Source organism: Oncorhynchus gorbuscha, linkage group LG01 (assembly GCF_021184085.1).
Source record: "Oncorhynchus gorbuscha isolate QuinsamMale2020 ecotype Even-year linkage group LG01, OgorEven_v1.0, whole genome shotgun sequence".
Lineage (NCBI taxonomy): Eukaryota > Metazoa > Chordata > Actinopteri > Salmoniformes > Salmonidae > Oncorhynchus > Oncorhynchus gorbuscha.
The window spans coordinates 102,940,287-102,961,708 of NC_060173.1; the positions used below are offsets into that span (position 1 = coordinate 102,940,287).

Here is a 21,422-nt window from a genome sequence, read left to right on the forward strand (position 1 = left end):
GCATGGTGGCATTGCATTCTACAACCTGTCTGTCTGTCTGTCTGTCTGTCTGTCTGTCTGTCTGTCTGTCTGTCTGTCTGTCTGTCTGTCTGTCTGTATTACATTTACATTTACATTTACATTTAAGTCATTTAGCAGACGCTCTTATTACGGGCATGGTGGCATTACATTCTACAACGTGTCTGTCTGTATTACGGGCATGGTGGCATTACATTCTACAATGTGTCTGTCTGTATTACGGGCATGGTGGCATTACATTCTACAACGTGTCTGTCTGTATTACGGGCATGGTGGCATTACATTCTACAACGTGTCTGTCTGTAGGCATGGTGGCATTACATTCTACAACGTGTCTGTCTGTATTACGGGCATGGTGGCATTACATTCTACAACGTGTCTGTCTGTAATACGGGCATGGTGGCATTACATTCTACAACCTGTCTGTCTGTATTACGGGCATGGTGGCATTACATTCTACAACCTGTCTGTTGTCTGTCTGTCTGTCTGTCTGTCTGTCTGTCTGTCTGTCTGTCTGTCTGTCTGTCTGTCTGTCTGTCTGTCTGTATTACGGGCATGGTGGCATTACATTCTACAACCTGTCTGTCTGTCTGTCTGTCTGTCTGTCTGTCTGTCTGTCTGTCTGTCTGTCTGTCTGTCTGTCTGTCTGTCTGTCTGTCTGTCTGCCTGTGTTATGGGCATGGTGGCATTACATTCTGCAACCTGTCTGTCTGTCTGTCTGTCTGTCTGTCTGTCTGTCTGTCTGTCTGTCTGTCTGTCTGTCTTATGGGCATGGTGGCATTGCATTCTACAACCTGTCTGTCTGTCTGTCTGTCTGTCTGTCTGTCTGTCTGTCTGTCTGTCTGTCTGTCTGTCTGTCTGTCTGTCTGTCTGTCTGTCTGTCTGTCTGTCTGTCTGTCTGTCTGTATTACATTTACATTTACATTTAAGTCATTTAGCAGACGCTCTTATTACGGGCATGGTGGCATTACATTCTACAACGTGTCTGTCTGTATTACGGGCATGGTGGCATTACATTCTACAACGTGTCTGTCTGTAGGCATGGTGGCATTACATTCTACAACGTGTCTGTCTGTAATACGGGCATGGTGGCATTACATTCTACAACCTGTCTGTCTGTATTACGGGCATGGTGGCATTACATTCTACAACCTGTCTGTCTGTCTGTCTGTCTGTCTGTCTGTCTGTCTGTCTGTCTGTCTGTCTGTCTGTCTGTCTGTCTGTCTGTCTGTCTGTCTGTCTGTCTGTATTACGGGCATGGTGGCATTACATTCTACAACCTGTCTGTCTGTCTGTCTGTCTGTCTGTCTGTCTGTCTGTCTGTCTGTCTGTCTGTCTGTCTGTATTATGGGCATGGTGGCATTACATTCTGCAACCTGTCTGTCTGTCTGTCTGTCTGTCTGTCTGTCTGTCTGTCTGTCTGTCTGTCTGTCTGTCTGTCTGTCTGTCTGTCTGTCTGTCTTATGGGCATGGTGGCATTACATGCTACAACCTGTCTGTCTGTCTGTCTGTCTGTCTGTCTGTCTGTCTGTCTGTCTGTCTGTCTGTCTGTCTGTCTGTCTGTCTGTCTGTCTGTCTGTCTGTCTGTCTGTATTATGGGCATGGTGGCATTACATTCTACAACCTGTCTGTCTGTCTGTCTGTCTGTCTGTCTGTCTGTCTGTCTGTCTGTCTGTCTGTCTGTCTGTCTGTCTGTCTGTCTGTCTGTCTGTCTGTCTGTCTGTCTGTCTGTCTGTCTGTCTGCCTGTGTTATGGGCATGGTGGCATTACATTCTGCAACCTGTCTGTCTGTCTGTCTGTCTGTCTGTCTGTCTGTCTGTCTGTCTGTCTGTCTGTCTGTCTTATGGGCATGGTGGCATTGCATTCTACAACCTGTCTGTCTGTCTGTCTGTCTGTCTGTCTGTCTGTCTGTCTGTCTGTCTGTCTGTCTGTCTGTCTGTCTGTCTGTCTGTCTGTCTGTCTGTATTACATTTACATTTACATTTAAGTCATTTAGCAGACGCTCTTATTACGGGCATGGTGGCATTACATTCTACAACGTGTCTGTCTGTATTACGGGCATGGTGGCATTACATTCTACAACGTGTCTGTCTGTAGGCATGGTGGCATTACTTCATTACAACGTGTCTGTCTGTAATACGGGCATGGTGGCATTACATTCTACAACCTGTCTGTCTGTATTACGGGCATGGTGGCATTACATTCTACAACCTGTCTGTCTGTCTGTCTGTCTGTCTGTCTGTCTGTCTGTCTGTCTGTCTGTCTGTCTGTCTGTCTGTCTGTCTGTCTGTCTGTCTGTATTACGGGCATGGTGGCATTACATTCTACAACCTGTCTGTCTGTCTGTCTGTCTGTCTGTCTGTCTGTCTGTCTGTCTGTCTGTCTGTCTGTCTGTCTGTCTGTATTATGGGCATGGTGGCATTACATTCTGCAACCTGTCTGTCTGTCTGTCTGTCTGTCTGTCTGTCTGTCTGTCTGTCTGTCTGTCTGTCTGTCTGTCTGTCTGTCTGTCTGTCTTATGGGCATGGTGGCATTACATGCTACAACCTGTCTGTCTGTCTGTCTGTCTGTCTGTCTGTCTGTCTGTCTGTCTGTCTGTCTGTCTGTCTGTCTGTCTGTCTGTCTGTCTGTCTGTCTGTCTGTCTGTCTGTATTATGGGCATGGTGGCATTACATTCTACAACCTGTCTGTCTGTCTGTCTGTCTGTCTGTCTGTCTGTCTGTCTGTCTGTCTGTCTGTCTGTCTGTCTGTCTGTCTGTCTGTCTGTCTGTCTGTCTGTATTATGGGCATGGTGGCATTACATGCTGCAACCTGTCTGTCTGTCTGTCTGTCTGTCTGTCTGTCTGTCTGTCTGTCTGTCTGTCTGTCTGTCTGTCTGTCTGTCTGTCTTATGGGCATGGTGGCATTACATGCTACAACCTGTCTGTCTGTCTGTCTGTCTGTCTGTCTGTCTGTCTGTCTGTCTGTCTGTCTGTCTGTCTGTCTGTCTGTCTGTCTGTCTGTCTGTCTGTCTGTCTGTCTGTCTGTCTGTCTGTATTATGGGCATGGTGGCATTACATTCTACAACCTGTCTGTCTGTCTGTCTGTCTGTCTGTCTGTCTGTCTGTCTGTCTGTCTGTCTGTCTGTCTGTCTGTCTGTCTGTCTGTCTGTCTGTCTGTCTGTCTGTCTGTCTGTATTATGGGCATGGTGGCATTACATTCTACAACCTGTCTGTCTGTCTGTCTGTCTGTCTGTCTGTCTGTCTGTCTGTCTGTCTGTCTTATGGGCATGGTGGCATTGCATTCTACAACCTGTCTGTCTGTCTGTCTGTCTGTCTGTCTGTCTGTCTGTCTGTCTGTCTGTCTGTCTGTCTGTCTGTCTGTCTGTCTGTCTGTCTGTCTGTCTGTCTGTCTGTCTGTATTACATTTACATTTACATTTACATTTAAGTCATTTAGCAGACGCTCTTATTACGGGCATGGTGGCATTACATTCTACAACGTGTCTGTCTGTATTACGGGCATGGTGGCATTACATTCTACAATGTGTCTGTCTGTATTACGGGCATGGTGGCATTACATTCTACAACGTGTCTGTCTGTATTACGGGCATGGTGGCATTACATTCTACAACGTGTCTGTCTGTAGGCATGGTGGCATTACATTCTACAACGTGTCTGTCTGTATTACGGGCATGGTGGCATTACATTCTACAACGTGTCTGTCTGTAATACGGGCATGGTGGCATTACATTCTACAACCTGTCTGTCTGTATTACGGGCATGGTGGCATTACATTCTACAACCTGTCTGTCTGTCTGTCTGTCTGTCTGTCTGTCTGTCTGTCTGTCTGTCTGTCTGTCTGTCTGTCTGTCTGTCTGTCTGTCTGTCTGTCTGTCTGTATTACGGGCATGGTGGCATTACATTCTACAACCTGTCTGTCTGTCTGTCTGTCTGTCTGTCTGTCTGTCTGTCTGTCTGTCTGTCTGTCTGTCTGTCTGTCTGTCTGTCTGTCTGTCTGTCTGTCTGTCTGTCTGTCTGTCTGTCTGTCTGTCTGTCTGTCTGTCTGTCTGTCTGTCTGTCTGTCTGTCTGTATTACGGGCATGGTGGCATTACATTCTACTAGGGATGCACGATATATTAGAATATATCGGAATCAATGACATGAAAGTATGTCCAGGCAGTATCAAAGCCCACTATTGTGGCTAATCCTTATTGTGGCTAGCTTCACATAGATGGGTTCCGACCACCATTAATCAAATAAGAACTGTCTTATAAATTAGGGTTATTTTCGATGATGACACCTAGCTATATAGTTAGCTACAAAAAAATGTTAGATATCGGTTATCTGTATTGGTATTGAAAATATTGGATATCGGTATCGGCCAAAAATGTCATATCGGTGCATCACTCCATTCTACAACCTGTCTGTCTGTATTACGGCGAGGCATATGAGTGGTGACTATTAATCCCAGAGATTCCATTTTAGAGTCAATCTGATCCTGTAGAAATCCAATAGGCTGGAAAGCCCTGGACACCAAGTGCACTGTTTTTGTTTTCCATGTATTGATCGGCTAGAGATGCTTATCTCCAATATCTTATGCAACATGACTATTCATTCACATGACACGTCAATGGAATCCGGCTCCCTCTGAGGGAATCTCTCTACAGATAACTTCTCTGCAGAACAGGTTACTTTTGGAATGAAATAATTTAAAAGGCATTTTAGGCATTGCAAATCTGAACACACCAACAAAATTGTGAGATTGATGTAGGCCTACTTATGAAATAACATTCCTTGCCCTTGGAAAGGACTGAAATTACACAGGTTTATTAAAAGGCTGCTTCAATCTAGTCTGTATCTATGAGCCTGTAGGACGCATTGCCATGACAGACACACAGGAGAGGTTGATTATACCCGCACTGCCAGGGTAACAAGATACTGGATCCTGATGAGGTGGAGTAGCTCTCTATCTCCTGACAGGTAAGCAGGAGGGGAGGGAAAGGAGAGGAGAGTGGATCCTGACAAGCCTCCTGACAAGCCTAGTAAGGTGCACGCAGATGAACACAGCAATAAGAGACAGAATACTCAACCAGACAAGCGCGCCAGAGGAATGATGCCAGGAGACAAGAAGGAAGGCATAACATTCCCCACCTCTCCTCCCCCTGTCATCAGGCAGAGAAATGTGGGTTAATAAGAATCCTCCCAGGTTCAGCAGTAATCAACACATACTACAACTCTCTACTGAGTCTTTTTTCATAGAGCCCCACCAGGGTACAGATGACTCACGTAGTAGCATTCTGGTGACTTCATCGAAGGTCTAACGCGGAAGTCTGGAGTTCATTAGGCAACATGTCACTGGGATGTGTATAGGGATAGTGTGTGAGCTACACGGCCACAGAGAGGAGAGGCTGTGTAGAGGGGGTGTAGTTGACACCCAGAGCATAGAGCAAGGTACTAATGTACTGTGTTACTATTTTCACATTATTGAGCTGAGTCAAACCAAGTTAAGTGCTGTGCTTGTTTGGTTACGAATCCAGTTGCTGGGACTGTGCTGGACAACATAGAAAGGAAATATCTGAGCCAGCACAGCACGGGTCAGACCAATAGGTTATCTGTGTAGTAGTGCACAAGCCTGTTCAGGAGGATGGAATGTTACAGAACGCTTAGAGATGTATCGTGTTGAACAGATATCATTGTTTGCCACATAGAATAGGGAAAAAACACGTCAGCTCTGTTCATTCTATTTCTACCTGCGTTTCTACCTACATTTCACATCACCTCAGGTGAAAGCTGGGCATGTCTCTGTTCTGTTCCTGTATGGTGGAAGTCATTCATGGCTGTTCCATGAATATTTCACCAGCCTGAGGTGTTAACGGTCTCTATGAATAATACAGACAGGGAATAATGAGGTGATAGGTAGACCATGTCCCAAACAGCACCCTATTCACAATATAGTGCACTACATTTGACCAGGGCCCACCTTCAACGCCATCATTCTTCCTTTGCATGATTTTTCAATGCCATATATAGCATCCCATTGCCATATATAGTAGCTCAATGCCATATATAGTAGCCCAATGCCATATATAGTAGCTCAATGCCATATATAGTATCCCAATGCCATATATAGTATCCCAATGCCATATATAGTATCCCAATGCCATATATAGTAGCCCAATGCCATATATAGTAGCCCAATGCCATATATAGTATCCCAATGCAATATATAGTATCCCAATGCTATATATAGTATCCCAATTTCATATATAGCATCCCAATGCCATATATAGTAGCCCAATGCCATATATAGTATCCCAATGCCATACATAGTATCCCAATGCCATATATAGTATCCCAATGCCATACATAGTATCCCAATGCCATACATAGTATCCCAATGCCATACATAGTATCCCAATGCCATATATAGTAGCCCAACCCAGCTCCGCTTCACTCTATTTATTCACAGAGATGACGAAAGAGACTTCATTAGACAGAGAGAACCTGTTCAAAGGAGCCGGACCAACCAATCCATGCAAATGATGTCCAGGGAAGGCTATGATAAAAGACAATACATATTTTAAAAATCTGGATAAATGGTTTGAATTAAGGCATAACAGACATCAAATATTTCAGAAACTCTGAGCAGTAACTACGTGCTTGTCATGTTTATATGTGACTGAGTAGAAAATGGCAGACCCTTATGTACTGGTATGGTCTTCGGTGATAGACATACATATCATTCTCAGTAACAGTGTTAGGGAACAAGATGATATAGTTTTACAGTGATACATTTTATCCCTGGCTGGTTTAGCAATACAATAAACATCTTTATAGGGTGCCGGTGGCGGCCCTGGTCAAAGGTAGTTCACTATATAGGCAATAGGCTGCCATTTGGCATGCAAGCCAGTGTAAAAGAACCAATCGGAAGAGTGGATATCTGTCACCATTCCGGCTCTGGTATTGACTCATGGAGGGTTATACATCCATCATGGATTTGTCACCACCACCAGATTCTCTTGACTCAACCCAAAATAAAGCAGAGCACCAGCGTCCCCTCTGTCTCACCCCCTCTTACACAGTCATACAGCCCATCAAGACAGAGTCAGACAGACAGAAACATGCAGTGAGATGGAGATAGGACTGTAACTGTATGATTGGTAATAATTCCTAACAACATACAGCAGTGCTAGATCTGATGAATACATTACTGTACAGTAAGCATGTAGAGAGAGGCAGACAGACAGACCTTAGTGAGATGGAGATGCTGCTGTATGGTTGGTAACATAATCATACCCAAATGAATCACATGCGACAATGCATGAACTGATTAATATAGTACTATAGGCTGTAGCCAGTAGCGGCAGGGTAGCCTAGTGGTTAGAGCGTTGGACTAGTAACCGGAAGGTTGTGAGTTCAAACCCCCGAGCTGACAAGGTACAAATCTGTCGTTCTGCCCCTGAACAGGCAGTTAACCCACTGTTCCCAGGCTGTCATTGAAAATAAGAATGTGTTCTTAACTGACTTGCCTGGTTAAATAAAGGTAAAATATTTAAAAATTAGCCTATTGCCTGTGGTCATTAGCCTGTAGCCTGTGGTCAGTAGCCTAGAAACAGAGCGGGAGGCTGCTGTAGATGATGTAACCTAATAGCAAACAGATTTTCCCGCCGGGACTCCGAATTAAATGAAGCGGTATTCGCTCTTCTCTTCCTTCCAGAAGACTGTTCTTTTCCTCCTCTGTTAGATAACAGAGGGAACATATGAGACACTGGGCTCCGTCCACTGCACACCTGGGTTCAAATACTATTTGAAATAATTTCAAATACTTCAGCTGTATTTAATTGTGCTTGCCCTACAAAACGGAACCAATTGAATTGTCACTATTTGGTAAACTATTTGGTAAACTATTTGGTAAACTATTTGGTAAACCAAATAAACCAAATAGTAACTGAACGCTTTTGGATGCATGGACAACAGGAGGCGGGGATGCTGGCCGCGCTCCCATCCCTCGGCATCAGCCACTTTTGGCATTTCTGTGACAAAGAGCTGCACCATTTTAAAACGAGGCACGCTAGCTCAGGGCTTGGAGTGCTCTCTCAATGCAGCATTTCATTCTTAGTTCATACACAACAGTATCACAAGAGGTTTCTCTATTCAGTGGCTTGTTGTATAAACACAGAACCTGATTGTTGATAACTACCTCAACTCAAATATGTATGATTCCTCTCTCATTTAAATAATAAGCCCAATATACATGTATAATGCAATGAAAACAAAACAACCTGGGTTCATACAGTCGGCTACAGTAAAAGGGATCAGTAAAAGATCGGAATTCAACTTCTTAAACTCTAATTGTAAGCTATGTTTCTTGTTAACTACTTCAAATCAAATATGTATGTTTCCTGTCTCATTTGAATGATATCCTTATATTAATGTATAATGTAATGAAAACAACAACACAACCTGATCTGATCCAGTATAGTAGCTGAAAGTATTTGGGTTCAGGTAGAAGTCTCTGTAAGCCCAGGCAGTGTAGTGTAAGTACTGAGGCTTCTTTACTCAGCTCTCGCCTCCACAGTGTGTCTTTGTTTTGTTGTTGTTACTGCTACTGAGGTAATGACATAAACACCACAGCGGCAACGGTAACAATAACAAAAACGATATAGGGACCTCAGTGAGATCTATGTGACCTCATTCCTGTGATCAATATCCAGAGGGAGGGGGAGAGAGGGAGGAAAGGGGGAAATGGGAAACTATGATAGAAGAGGAAGCGAGTGAGGTAGAGAGTTTTTCATTTATTTAACTAGGTCAGTCAGTTGAGAACAAATTCTTATTTTCAATGATGGCCTAGGAACAGTGGGTTAACTGCCTTCTTCAGGGGCAGAAGAACATATTTTTTCCATATCAGCTGGGGGATTTGACCTTGCAACCTTTCGGTTAGTAGTCCAACGCCCTAACCACTAGGCTACTTCCCACCCCTGTAACTAGTAGCCTGAGTGAGGTAGAGAGGTAAGGTAGAGGTAAAGAGGTAGAGAATGAGGGAGCGTGAGATGAATTGAGATAACCAGGAGTGTTGTTCATAAACAAAGGGAGGGTAATAAGGGAGGATTTACTCATTAACAGACGGCAGAGTGACTCACTCATATCACCAACAGGGGAATGGAGAGAGAGGAGGAAGGAGAGCAAGACAGAGAGAGATAGAAGCAGTGGGGGAGAAAGACAGGAGGGGAGAAAGGGACCTAGATCCTATCTGGGGGTCGATGATATCAGTCATGCCTCCCACACATCACCATCCTTGGCATATCTTACTGCACTGTCCTTGACTTCCCACAAGGAAAGAAAACGAATGTAAATTATACCCATGTTAGTCTGCTCATTAAATGTCCAAAGCAGCCATTTGTATCTCAATATCACATAATTTCTGGGTAACAATGAAGTACCTTACTGTGATTGTTTTCAATTAAAATGGTCAAGAAACAAAAATACATTCTTAGCAAAGAGCAATTACTCAAGCAATAATTTTGCTAGGACTGTCTGGGAGTGGTCTGATTGGGGAGGAGCTATTATTGGCAGAGATGTTTGGAACTCTTTCTTATTGGTCTATTTACCAATTTACTGCCTGGTGATGTCACCAGACGTGACGCAGAAAACGGACCGATTTGTCAACACAAATAATATTTTTTTGTAAAAACGGAACATTTGCTATCTAACAGAGAGTCTCCTCATTGAAAACATCTGAAGTTCTTCAAAGGTAAATTATTTTATTTGAATCCTTTTCTGGTTTTTGTGAAAATGTTGCATGCTGAAAGCCAGGCATAAATCCTATGCTAGGCTATCAATACTGTTACACAAATGCTTGTTTAGCTATGGTTCAAAAGCATATTTTGAAAATCTGAGATGACAGTGTTGTTAACAAAAGGCTAAGCTTGAGAGCAAATAGATTAATTTCATTTCATTTGCGATTTTCTTGAATAGTTAACGTTGTGTTATGCTAATGAGCTTGCGGATAGATTTACACAATCCTGGATACAGGTTTTTTTCGTAGCTAAACGTGATGCAGAAAACGGACCGATTTGTCAACACAAATAATATTTTTTGTAAAAACGGAACATTTGCTATCTAACTGAGTCTCCTCATTGAAAACATCTGAAGTTCTTCAAAGGTAAATGATTTTATTTGAATCCTTTTCTGTTTTTTGTAAAAATGTTGCCTGCTGAATGCTAGCGCTAAATGCTACGCTAAATGCTACACTAGCAATCAATACTGTTACACAAATGCTTGTTTTGCAATGGTTGAGAAGCATATTTTGAAAATCTGAGATGACAGTGTTGTTAACAAAAGGCTAAGATTGAGAGCAAATAGATTCATTTCATTTCATTTGCGATTTTCATGAATAGTTAACGTTGCGTTATGGTAATGAGCTTGAGGCTGTAGTCACGATACCGGATCCAGGATGGCTCGACACAAGAAGTTAAAGATACTGTATCCCTGAAAACCGGATGGTTCCATTTAAAATTAACCCCGGTGAGGGTGACTAAGGAGTGTCATGACGTTGTCCTCTTTCAGTACAGCAAGCCCATCCCCTCTCCCTGCCTCCCATGGCCTCCTTCAACTAGGCTGCTGTGGTCAGAGAGAGGTCGTAAATTCCTGAGAAGACCATGCCTCATGGCCACACATTATAAGAGACATTATAAGAGTGAATTTTCATAGAGAACAAAATCATTTCTTCCACCTCACAGAACTTGAGGCCCGAACAAATTTCATGTTTCGGACAAGGTATAAAAGATCGGTGATTCCCTTATCATTTCTTGTAACCATATTGACTTTATTTGTTTGTTTATGCATTTCTGTGAATTACTTAGTTAGTAATAAATAAATTATTTAAGACAATTGATGACTGTTACGCCCTGGTCGAAGTATGTATGTTTTTTTTTTCATTTATTTGGTTAGGCCAGGGGGTGACATGGGTTATTGTGGTGCGTTTTTGTCATGGGGTTTTTGTGGGGTGTCTAGCATAGCCTATGGCTGCCTGAGGCGGTTCTCAATCAGAGTCAGGTGATTATCGTTGTCTCTGATTGGGAACCATATTTAGGCAGCCATATTCTTTGAGTTGTTGTGGGTGATTGTTCCTGTCTCTGTGTTAGTGTTCACCAGATAGGCTGTATAGGTTTTCACGTTCCGTTTGTTGTTTTGTATTGTTCGCGTTTTTATCGTTCAATAAACATGTATGGAAATGACCACGCTGCATTTTGGTCCGGTTCTCCTTCGACCGGAAGAAAGCCGTAACAGAATCACCCACCACACCAGGACCAAGCAGCGTGGTGACAGGCAGCGACAGTAGAAGCAGCGAAAGGAGGAACGGACATGGGAGGATGAATTGTTCGGAGAAGGACCCTGGGATCAGCCTGGAGAATATCGCCGCCCCAGGGAAGAACTGAAGAACTGAAGAAGAAGAACTGGAGGCTGCGAGAGCTGAAAGGCGCTGGTATGAAGAGGCAGCACGGTGACGCGGATGGAGGGGGGGCTCACAGGGAGTATGACTACGCCAGGTAGGAGGCCTGCGCAAACTTCCTGTGCTTTACCGGGGGGCTAGAGAGACCGGGCAGGCACCGTGTTATGCTATGGAGCGCACGGTGTCTCCAGTGCGGGTGCATAGCCCGGTGCGGTACATAACAGCTCTTCGTATTGGCCGGGCTAGAGTGGGCATCGAGCCAGGTAAGGTTGGGCAGGCTCGGTGCTCAAGAACTCCAGCCTGCACGGTCCAGTCTATCCAGTGCCACCTCCACACACCAGTCCTCCGGTGGCAGCTTCCCGCACCAGGCTTCCTGTGCGTGTCCTCGGTCCAGTACCACCAGTACCAGCACCATGCACCAGGCCTTCAGTGCGTCCCACCTGTTTAGCGCTGCCAGAGCCTTTCTCCTCTCCTGCGCTGTCGGAGCCTCCCGCCTGTTCAACGCTGTCGGAGCCTTTCTCCTCTCCTGCGCTGCCAGAGTCTCCCGCCTGTTCAGCACAGCCAGAGCCTTCCTCCTCTACAGTGCTGCTGGAGTCTCCTGCCTGTTCAGCGCAGCCAGAGCTGCCAGCCTGCATGAAGCAGCCTGAGCTGTCAGTCTGCATGGAGCAGCCAGAGCTGCCAGTTTGCATGGAGCAGCCAGAGCTGCCAGTCTGCATAGAGCTGCTAGTCTGCATGGAGCAGCCAGAGCTGCCAGTCTGCATGGAGCAGCCAGAGCAGCTAGATCCGCCAGTCAGCCAGGATCTGCCAGTCAGCCAGACTCTTCCAGATCTGCCAGTCAGCCAGACTCTTCCAGATCTGCCAGTCAGCCAGACTCTTCCAGATCTGCCAGTCAGCCAGACTCTTCCAGATCTGCCAGTCAGCTAGACTCTTCCAGATCTGCCAGTCAACCAGACTCTTCCAGATCCGCCAGTCAACCAGACTCTTCCAGATCCGCCAGTCAACCAGACTCTTCCAGATCCGCCAGTCAACCAGACTCTTCCAGATCCGCCAGTCAACCAGACTCTTCCAGATCCGCCAGCCAGCCAGGATCTGCCGGAGCCAACTACATGCCTGAGCTTCCTCTCAGTGCTGAGCTTCCTCTCAGTGCTGAGCTTCCTCTCAGTGCTGAGCTTCCTTTCAGTGCTGAGCTTCCTTTCAGTGCTGAGCTTCCCCTCAGTGCTGAGCTTCCCCTCAGTCCCGAGCTTCCCCTCAGTCCCGAGCTTCCCCTCAGTCCCGAACTACCCCTCAGTCCCGAGCTGCCCCTCAGTCCCGAGCTGCCCCTCAGTCCCGAGCTGCCCATCAGTCCAGTGGGGTTCTGGGTGAGGACTACTAGGCCATGGTCGGCGTCGAGGGTGGACTATCCTAGGACGTGAGGGGGAGGAATTAAGACATTGATGGAGTGGGGTCCACATCCCGAGCCAGAGCCGCCATGGACAGACGCCCACCCGGACCCTCCCTATTGTTTTGATGTGCGTCCGAGAGTCCGCACCTAAGTGGGGGGGGGGGGGTTCTGTCACGCCCTGGTCGAAGTATGTATGTTTTTTTTCATTTATTTGGTCAGGCCAGGGGGTGACATGGGTTATTGTGGTGTTATTTTGTCATGGGGTTTTTGTGGGGTTTTTGTGGGGTGTCTAGCATAGTCTATGGCTGCCTGAGGCGGTTCTCAATCAGAGTCAGGTGATTATCGTTGTCTCTGATTGGGAACCATATTTAGGCAGCCATATTCTTTGAGTTGTCGTGCGTGATTGTTCCTGTCTCTGTGTTAGTGTTCACCAGATAGGCTGTATAGGTTTTCACGTTCCGTTTGTTGTTTTGTATTGTTCGCGTTTTTATCGTTCAATAAACATGTATGGAAATGACCACGCTGCATTCAGGTCCGACGCTCCTTTGACGGAAGAAAGCCGTAAAAATGACTTATCGTGAAGACTGGGTTTGTGCAGATAACCAACAATTTACGACGTTTGGAATGAGACTAACGTGAGGTAAAGTAAATAATTAATTAATCAGAAGACTATGGATCAGATATGAAAATACCTGAAGAGTTATTTTAGGAAATGATAACTTTGTAATCTGAATATTTTCCTTGGTGCCCCAACTTCCTAGTTTATTATGGTTACTGATTAATCAGTTTGATCGCGTAATACTAATTACAGAGAATCTTTGATAAAAAACTAAGTCTTCAATTTAACGATAGTAAAGACACGACAGGAGCTAACAATCCACTCTCCTAAAGAAAGGGACAGCGGGACAAGTTCTCTCTGAGAGGTTATAATCTCTCTCTCTCGTGATGAGAGCAGAGCTTTTCGTCTATCTCTCCTCACTATTATCCAAACACAGCACAGGGTGGATATCCTGCTGTCATATCTGGGTAACAGGAAGAAGTGTCATATTACTCAGTCACACCAGCTCAGACACAGAGTACTACACCATGCTGCCTAAACTGTCTGCCACTATTTCTACTGAGCCAAAAATAGCAGTGTTTTTACCTGTGAGCTGAGCTGTAACAACTCCTTTTCATCTTGGAAGCATTTTCAGCATTAGTGTGTCAAACTACTTCAATTATAGCTAAGATCAGAGGGGTTTTCCATTATACTTGGCTAAAGAAGATAATACGCCAACTGAAAAAACGCCCTTTTAGCAGGTAACTCAAGTACCATTCTACTGTTACAGTGTAGCGAATGGGGGAGCCATATTATTTGAATAACTCATCGAAATCACCAGGATATCCTCTAGTTAGTAGTCCTGAATGGTGGGCACTGAAATGATTGCCGCCCATCTGAACCTGTTTGTCTCGTAAGCTACACACAACCTTGCATTACTCCTGGCTCTGACTGAAACTGTACAAACCTGCATTTATCAACTCAATTTATTTTCTAATTTCTTATGAGGTGAAAGACTCTCCACCTCTTTTAACCCCTGCCCCACCCCATCTCGCCTTCTCCAACTATCAATTCAATTTAAATTGAAGGGCTTTATTGGCACATCTATCTCTACCTCTCTCCGGCTTTCTCCTGCTGTACACCCCCCCACACACACACACTTTCTCTTTCAGCAGATGAAATATTCAGGGGAGCCTGCATGCTGTATGTTTCCACCCGTGTGGCTGTAGGGCTGACTGCTGCTGCTCTGCTATCTCCTCCTCTTCTCTCCTCTGGCTGCTCCCTACACTGTAAACCCCAAGGCATTTGTTTTACTCAAATACTTCTACATCTCACCTTTCTAGTAAAAATAGTTATAAATTGCTGAGGTGTAGTCACTTTTGAGGACTCAGGCTCCAGTACACAGTACAGATATGAAAATATGAAATATTTGATATGATGTATATCCTATTCAAGAAAACTGTATGAATAAGGCTTGAAATGACTTTTGTGCTTTCTAAATATAGTATAATCAAATTATAAAACTAACAATGAGTTCACCTTCCTTATAAGTGTAAAATACATATTTTTATGTTCAGTGTTAGAGAAATGTGCATATTTTCTAATGGTCTCTCGTTCAAAATGTCTGCCCCTATTGCTGTGAACGTCTCACAGAGCTCTAACTTAGTTTCCTGAACTCGTCAGGAACTCACCTTTCATCTCATATCAATATTGTCCGTCTATGACAAACAGTTTTTGTTTAAAATCCATGAATTATTTTTGATAACTGGCTATAAATTGATCTCTGAATGTACTACAGTGACAAAACCGCTCTCTCCTGCTGCTCTACGATGGAAGGATTGAAGGCATATGTTGTTAGTGGCTGTGATGTAAGGTCTAGCCAAGAGTTGGACAGTCAGATGAGTGAATGAAATGGTAGGAGGGACATCCCAGCTTTAAGTGGTGTCAGATTTCACATCCTGCTTCACACAGCAGACATACTTCTGTGTCGGTGAGAATCAGAGCTACTGATCAATACAATACTATGGTGTCCACAGGTCGATTTATAAGCCAAAATGTTGGTCAGAACCGGTAACAGAACCACGCAGGTCCCCAAAACAGGGGGCTTTACATCTATTAAATGGTTTAGGTAGTCTCCTCACACTGTTCCTAACCCTGGCAGTAATTCTGAATGCCGGTTGCAGGTGAATAAAAATGAAAGCTGTTGGATATGCAAACTCTGGCTGGATTACAATAAGAATACACATCACTTTGCATGCCAGCATAATGTGGCTTGCAAGTAGGGTTGTAAAATTCTGGTACGTGTCACGCCTTGGTCAATATGTTTTGTGTTTTCGTTATATATTTTGGTCAGGCCAGGGTGTGACATGGGTTTATGTTGTTGTATTTCGTATTGGGGTTTTTGTATTATTGGGATTACGGCTGAGTAGGGGTGTTGTATAGGCTTGGCTGCCTGAGGCGATTCTCAATCAGTCAGGTGATTCTCTTGTCTCTGATTGGGAACCGTATTTAGGTAGCCTGGGTTTCGCTTTGGATTTTGTGGGTGATTGTTCCTGTCTCTGTGTAGTTTCACCAGATAGGCTGTAATTAGGTTTCACGTTCCGTTTGTTGTTTTATTTTGTTTAGTTATTTCATGTATCGCTTTTTTCCTTCATTAAAGAACATGAGCAACAACCACGCTGCATTTCGGTCCGACTCTCTTCTTTCTACAAACGAAGAACGCCGTTACAGTACGTTTCCCACGCTTTCTAGAAATCCCGTTTGGAAAATTCCTGGAAATCTTTCAACCAGGTTTATATATTTTTTTATCTGGGAATTTTGGGATAATTACCGGAATTTAGAAAACCAACTAAATCATGAGTTTCGGGCCACTGTATTACTTAGGGTAACGCTAGGCCTCAAAGTAAGGCCTTATGAGACGTAATTTATTGTCACAAAAAATGCATTGTCACAAAGAGTTAATTATTCATTAATTATAATGATAGCATTAGCCTACGAACTCACTTGGTGAAGGCATCAGGACCAACAACATACACATTCAACAACCATGTCTCTGTCACTACAGTCATGGGTATTAACTCTATAATTCACTCGAAAAGGAAAGGCACAATGGGACATTTTATTGGGGGCGTGGCTTAGTGAAGGCATTAAAAGAAAAATTCAAGCTGATAGAACTCAAATCTGGAACCACTACATGGTCATAGTGACTCTATCGGTTTGAGTAATTACTACAAAATCACTATGTAATTGTACTATGATATATTAAGTGCAATGGATTCCCTCAAAAGTTTTGATCACAGTACATTGGGGTTTATAGTGCACTCCCTGGTCATCCTGGAGCGACTGAATTCAGCAGACGGAGTCAATATCTATGTCCCTAATGGCACCCTATTCCCCATGTAGTGCGCTACTTTTGACCAGGGCCCATAGAGAATCGAGTGCAACTTGGGACACAGGCTTGCCTCAAGTGCAAACCAGCCCAGTTCAGCCCAGACTAGCCCATAACTTAAATCCATTGGGTTCTCAATTAATAGAATTAAACTGATATGAATGTAAATTAAAAACAGCCAATGTTTTTCAGAGGTGAATGAAACTGAACTAACATAAAAAGTACTATCCATCTGTAGGGACAACCAGCTCTCCTGTTGTATACGATCCAGTGCATACGAACACACTATTGATACTCCATGGATTCATTAGCCTGCCTAGTACACCTGATCCTCCCATGGATTCATTAGCCTGCCCAGTTCACCTGATCCTCCCATGGATTCATTAGCCTGCCTAGTACACCTGATCCTCCCATGGATTCATTAGCCTGCCTAGTACACCTGATCCTCCCATGGATTCATTTGCCTGCCCAGTTCACCTGATCCTCCCATGGATTCATTAGCCTGCCCAGTTCACCTGATCCTCCCATGGATTCATTAGCCTGCCTAGTACACCTGATCCTCCCATGGATTCATTAGCCTGCCCAGTTCACCTGATCCTCCCATGGATTCATTAGCCTGCCTAGTTCACATGATCCTCCCATGGATTCATTAGCCTGCCTAGTACACCTGATCCTCCCATGGATTCATTTGCCTGCCCAGTTCACCTGATCCTCCCATGGATTCATTAGCCTGCCCAGTTCACCTGATCCTCCCATGGATTCATTAGCCTGCCTAGTACACCTGATCCTCCCATGGATTCATTAGCCTGCCCAGTTCACCTGATCCTCCCATGGATTCATTAGCCTGCCTAGTTCACATGATCCTCCCATGGATTCATTAGCCTGCCTAGTACACCTGATCCTCCCATGGATTCATTAGCCTGTCTAGTTCATCTGATCCTCCCATGGATTCATTAGCCTTCTCAGTTCACCTGATCCTCCCATGGATTCATTAGCCTGCCTAGTTCATCTGATACTCCATGGATTCATTAGCCTCCCCAGTTCACCTGATCCTCCCATGGATTCATTAGCCTGCCCAGTTCACCTGATCCTCCCATGGATTCATTAGCCTGCCTGTTCACCTGATCCTCCCATGGATTCATTAGCCTTCCCAGTTCATCTGATCCTCCCATGGATTCATTAGCCTGTCCAGTTCACCTGATCCTCCCATGGATTAATTAGCCTGCCCAGTACACCAGTGTCATGACCATAGAAATATAATTACTAGAAAAAACAAAAGATAACGGGAATTTAACTCCTGGGTACACTCAATATGGCTGGTAATTCTATGTCTAAGGTTATGACCCTGCCTCTGCCCCACTCCGCCAACATAATCGTCAGAGGGTCAGAAATGCATGACTGGAGAGTGACCACCTTCTCGCAACACACAAGTCATGTGACAGGGGTGTGGGATAAAGATTTTCATAATCAGCATTTCTCTGCGCATCAGAGGGGAACGACATGAGAACGCACGCACATACATACACACACATAGCTAACAGATAACCCAGCGCTACAGGCAGTCATCTGATGTCCGTTCTGAATACACAAACATATCAAGCGTGTTGGTCTCTCCTATCAGAAGTGTCTATAGTACAGAACACTGATACATGCACAGCATACAGTTCCCCATGTGTCAATCATTTATTTCTGGCTGAGTAACGTTAGGTACTGTATTGCTTAATTCTGTCAGCAAATGCATAACTTACGTATCCTTAGAATACGCACTGCAAGAGACGCTTTCTCCAACCTTTCAGGATAAAGTAGAAATGTGCACTTAATGTCAAAGAAGACGGACGAAACCTTACTGTGGTTATACACAGTGCTGCCTTTACAGTATCTACTGTAACAGATCATCAACGGCGTATATATGTTTGGCCATCCTAGCTCAAATTAAAGGCGCCTCGTTCATTACCCATAACAGTATAGAGCACATGTAGACTATAGCACACAAACTGCCCATTCATTCCTGGTACAAAATCAGTCCATGAAAACTCTTTCCTCCTGTCCAATTCCCATGAAAGACAAAAAAAATATTACACAACAACATTCTACACATGCATGAGACATGAGAGATACGAATCTCTGCCGATTCACCTTTGTTGTGAGTAAGCGTGTGTCTCAGTCCAGCTCAGTACAGCAGGCATGCAGCTCGACTCCATCTGCTCTCTCCTACACTCTTCTCTGCTGTGCTCTAGCAGTGTGTGTGCGTGTGTGTGTGTGTATATGAATACTCCAGCCCTCTCTCTGCCGAGCTGTTGTTACGTTACGGTCAACGGAAAAGAGTCCTACGGAGCATGCTCCAACTGAACAACCCTCGCTGTCGGCATGGAAACCGGGAAACGGGGCAGGCAGCAGCGGTGTATAAGTGCTGAAGCGCATTCTACTCACTCTCTGATATCGGTTACTCCTCTTTCTCTCGCTCTTTAAGGGCTTTACTGGCATGGGGAACATATGTTAACATTGCCAAAGCAAGTGAAATAGATAATAAACTAAAGTGAAATAAACAGTAAAAGTTAACAGTAAACATTACACTCACAAAAGTTCCAAAATAAGACATTTCAAATGCAGTGTTGTAATGATGGGCAAATAGTTAAAGTACAAAAATTAAAATAAATAAACATAAATACTGGTTGTATTTACAATAGTGTTTGTTCTTCACTGGTTGCCTTTTTCTTGTGGCAACAGGTCACACATCTTGCTACTGTGATGGCACTGTGATTTTCACCCAATAGATATGAGTTTGTCAAAATTTGAGTTGTTTTCGAATTATTTGTGGATCTGTGTAATCTGAAGGAAATATATGTCTATAATATGGTCATACATTTGGAAGGAGGTTAGGAAGTGCAGCTCAGTTTCCACTTCATTTTGTGGGCAGTGTGCACATAGCCTGTCTTCTCTTGAGAGCCAGGTCTGCCTTCGGCAGTCAAAGATCTCCTTAGTTTTGGGTCAGTCCCAGTGTACTCTCTGTTTAGGGCCACATAGCATTATAGTTCTCTGTTTTTTTGTATATTATTTCCAATGTGTCCAAGTATTTCTCTTTTTGTTTTCTCGTGATTTTGTTGGGTTTAATTGTGTTGCTGTATGGGGGCTCTGTTGGGTCTATGTGTGTTTGTGAACAAAGACCCTGGACCAGTTTGCTTAGGGGACTCTTCTTCAGGTTAATTTCTCTGTAGGCGATGGCTTTGTTATGGAAGGTTTGGAAGTCGCTTCCTTTTAGGTTGTTGCATGTGTAACCGATGTGAAATGGCTAGCTAGTTAGCGGTGGTGCGCGCTCTGAGACCTTGAAGTAGTGGTTCCCCTTGCTCTGCAAGGGCCGTGGCTTTTGTGGCGCGATGGGTAACGATGCTTCATGGGTAACTGTTGTTGGCGTGTGCAGAGGGCCAATACCCTCTCTCTTGACATAGGGGTAGTGTGCTCTGATAGCACTGTGCCATGCCAGGGGATGGTCTGTATGGAAAACTCAGTTGCTTACGTTCCCCTCAGCAAATAGTGTCTGTCTCTGGATTGTCCTTGAGGAGCTTTAAAAAATATATTTATTCTGTGCAGTGTTATTTTTAATATCCATGGGGTACTGTATTGTAATGACCTCTCCACAGGGATAAGCCATGAGGGCTTCAAAGGCCTCTGCATTTGGGTGGTGGGGGGCTGTGAAACTCTCCTGCCATTGTTAGGCTCAAGAATCTTCACACCTCTCACTTCACACTTCAGTGCTAATTGAAGTTGCAGCCAGTCAGTTCTGTGTAATGACAGATTTCCTCTTCTTCATCTGAAGAAGTATAGCAAGGATTGGACCAAAACACAGTGTGGTAAGTGTCCATGTTTTAATAGAAAAACTGAACACGACAAAATACAAAATAACAAAGTGAAATTAAACTAAACAGTCCCGTGTGGCACAAACACTGACACAGGAAACAAACACCCACAAACCAACAGTGAAACCCAGGCTACCTAAGTATGATTCTCAATCAGAGACAACTAACGACACCTGCCTCTGATTGAGAACCATACTAGGCCGAAACAGAAACCAAACATAGAAATACAAAACAGACTGCCCACCCCAACTCACACCCTGACCATACTAAATAAAGACAAAACAAAGGAGATAATAATAATAATATATGCCATTTAGCAGACGCTTTTATCCAAAGCGACTTACAGTCATGTGTGCATACATTCTACGTATGGGTGGTCCCGGGGATCAAACCCACTACCCTGGCATTACAAGCGCCATGCTCTACCAACTGAGCTACAGAAGGACCACTAAAGGTCAGAACGTGACATTCTGTCCTAGCAGCTTGGTAGCCTTATTTATTAAGCTTTATATAACACAATTACCTAGAAATGATTGTCTTTTACTTTTTGGCTTCAGAAGTAGAGCTCTCACTCTCTTAAACACACATACACATGCCTGGACACACACAATGAGGCAGGGTCGCTGTGTCATGGTCCTGGCAATCTCTTAACACGTCTTAAATCTTTAATTATGTTACGCCATTCTCCTTAAATCACACATCCTGACAATGATGTAACAAAGACCTAATTAAAAAGAGCTTCCCATTCATTTGCAATCTATCCTGAATAGCGCTGACATGTCCCTTTAAATATATCAGTCGTAAAATCCC

The 21,422-nt window shown here is 44.2% G+C and overlaps 1 protein-coding gene across 1 annotated transcript in view; it reads right to left on the bottom strand.

Annotated features, from left to right (window-relative positions):
• LOC124047779 overlaps positions 1-19,020 on the bottom strand; it is a 123,932-nt gene extending 104,912 nt beyond the window's left edge. The window contains exon 1 of the mRNA XM_046368089.1: positions 18,895-19,020. The gene's annotated coding sequence lies outside the window, so the exon portion shown is untranslated. The remainder of the gene's footprint in view (positions 1-18,894) is intronic.
• Positions 19,021-21,422: the final 2,402 nt, after the last annotated feature.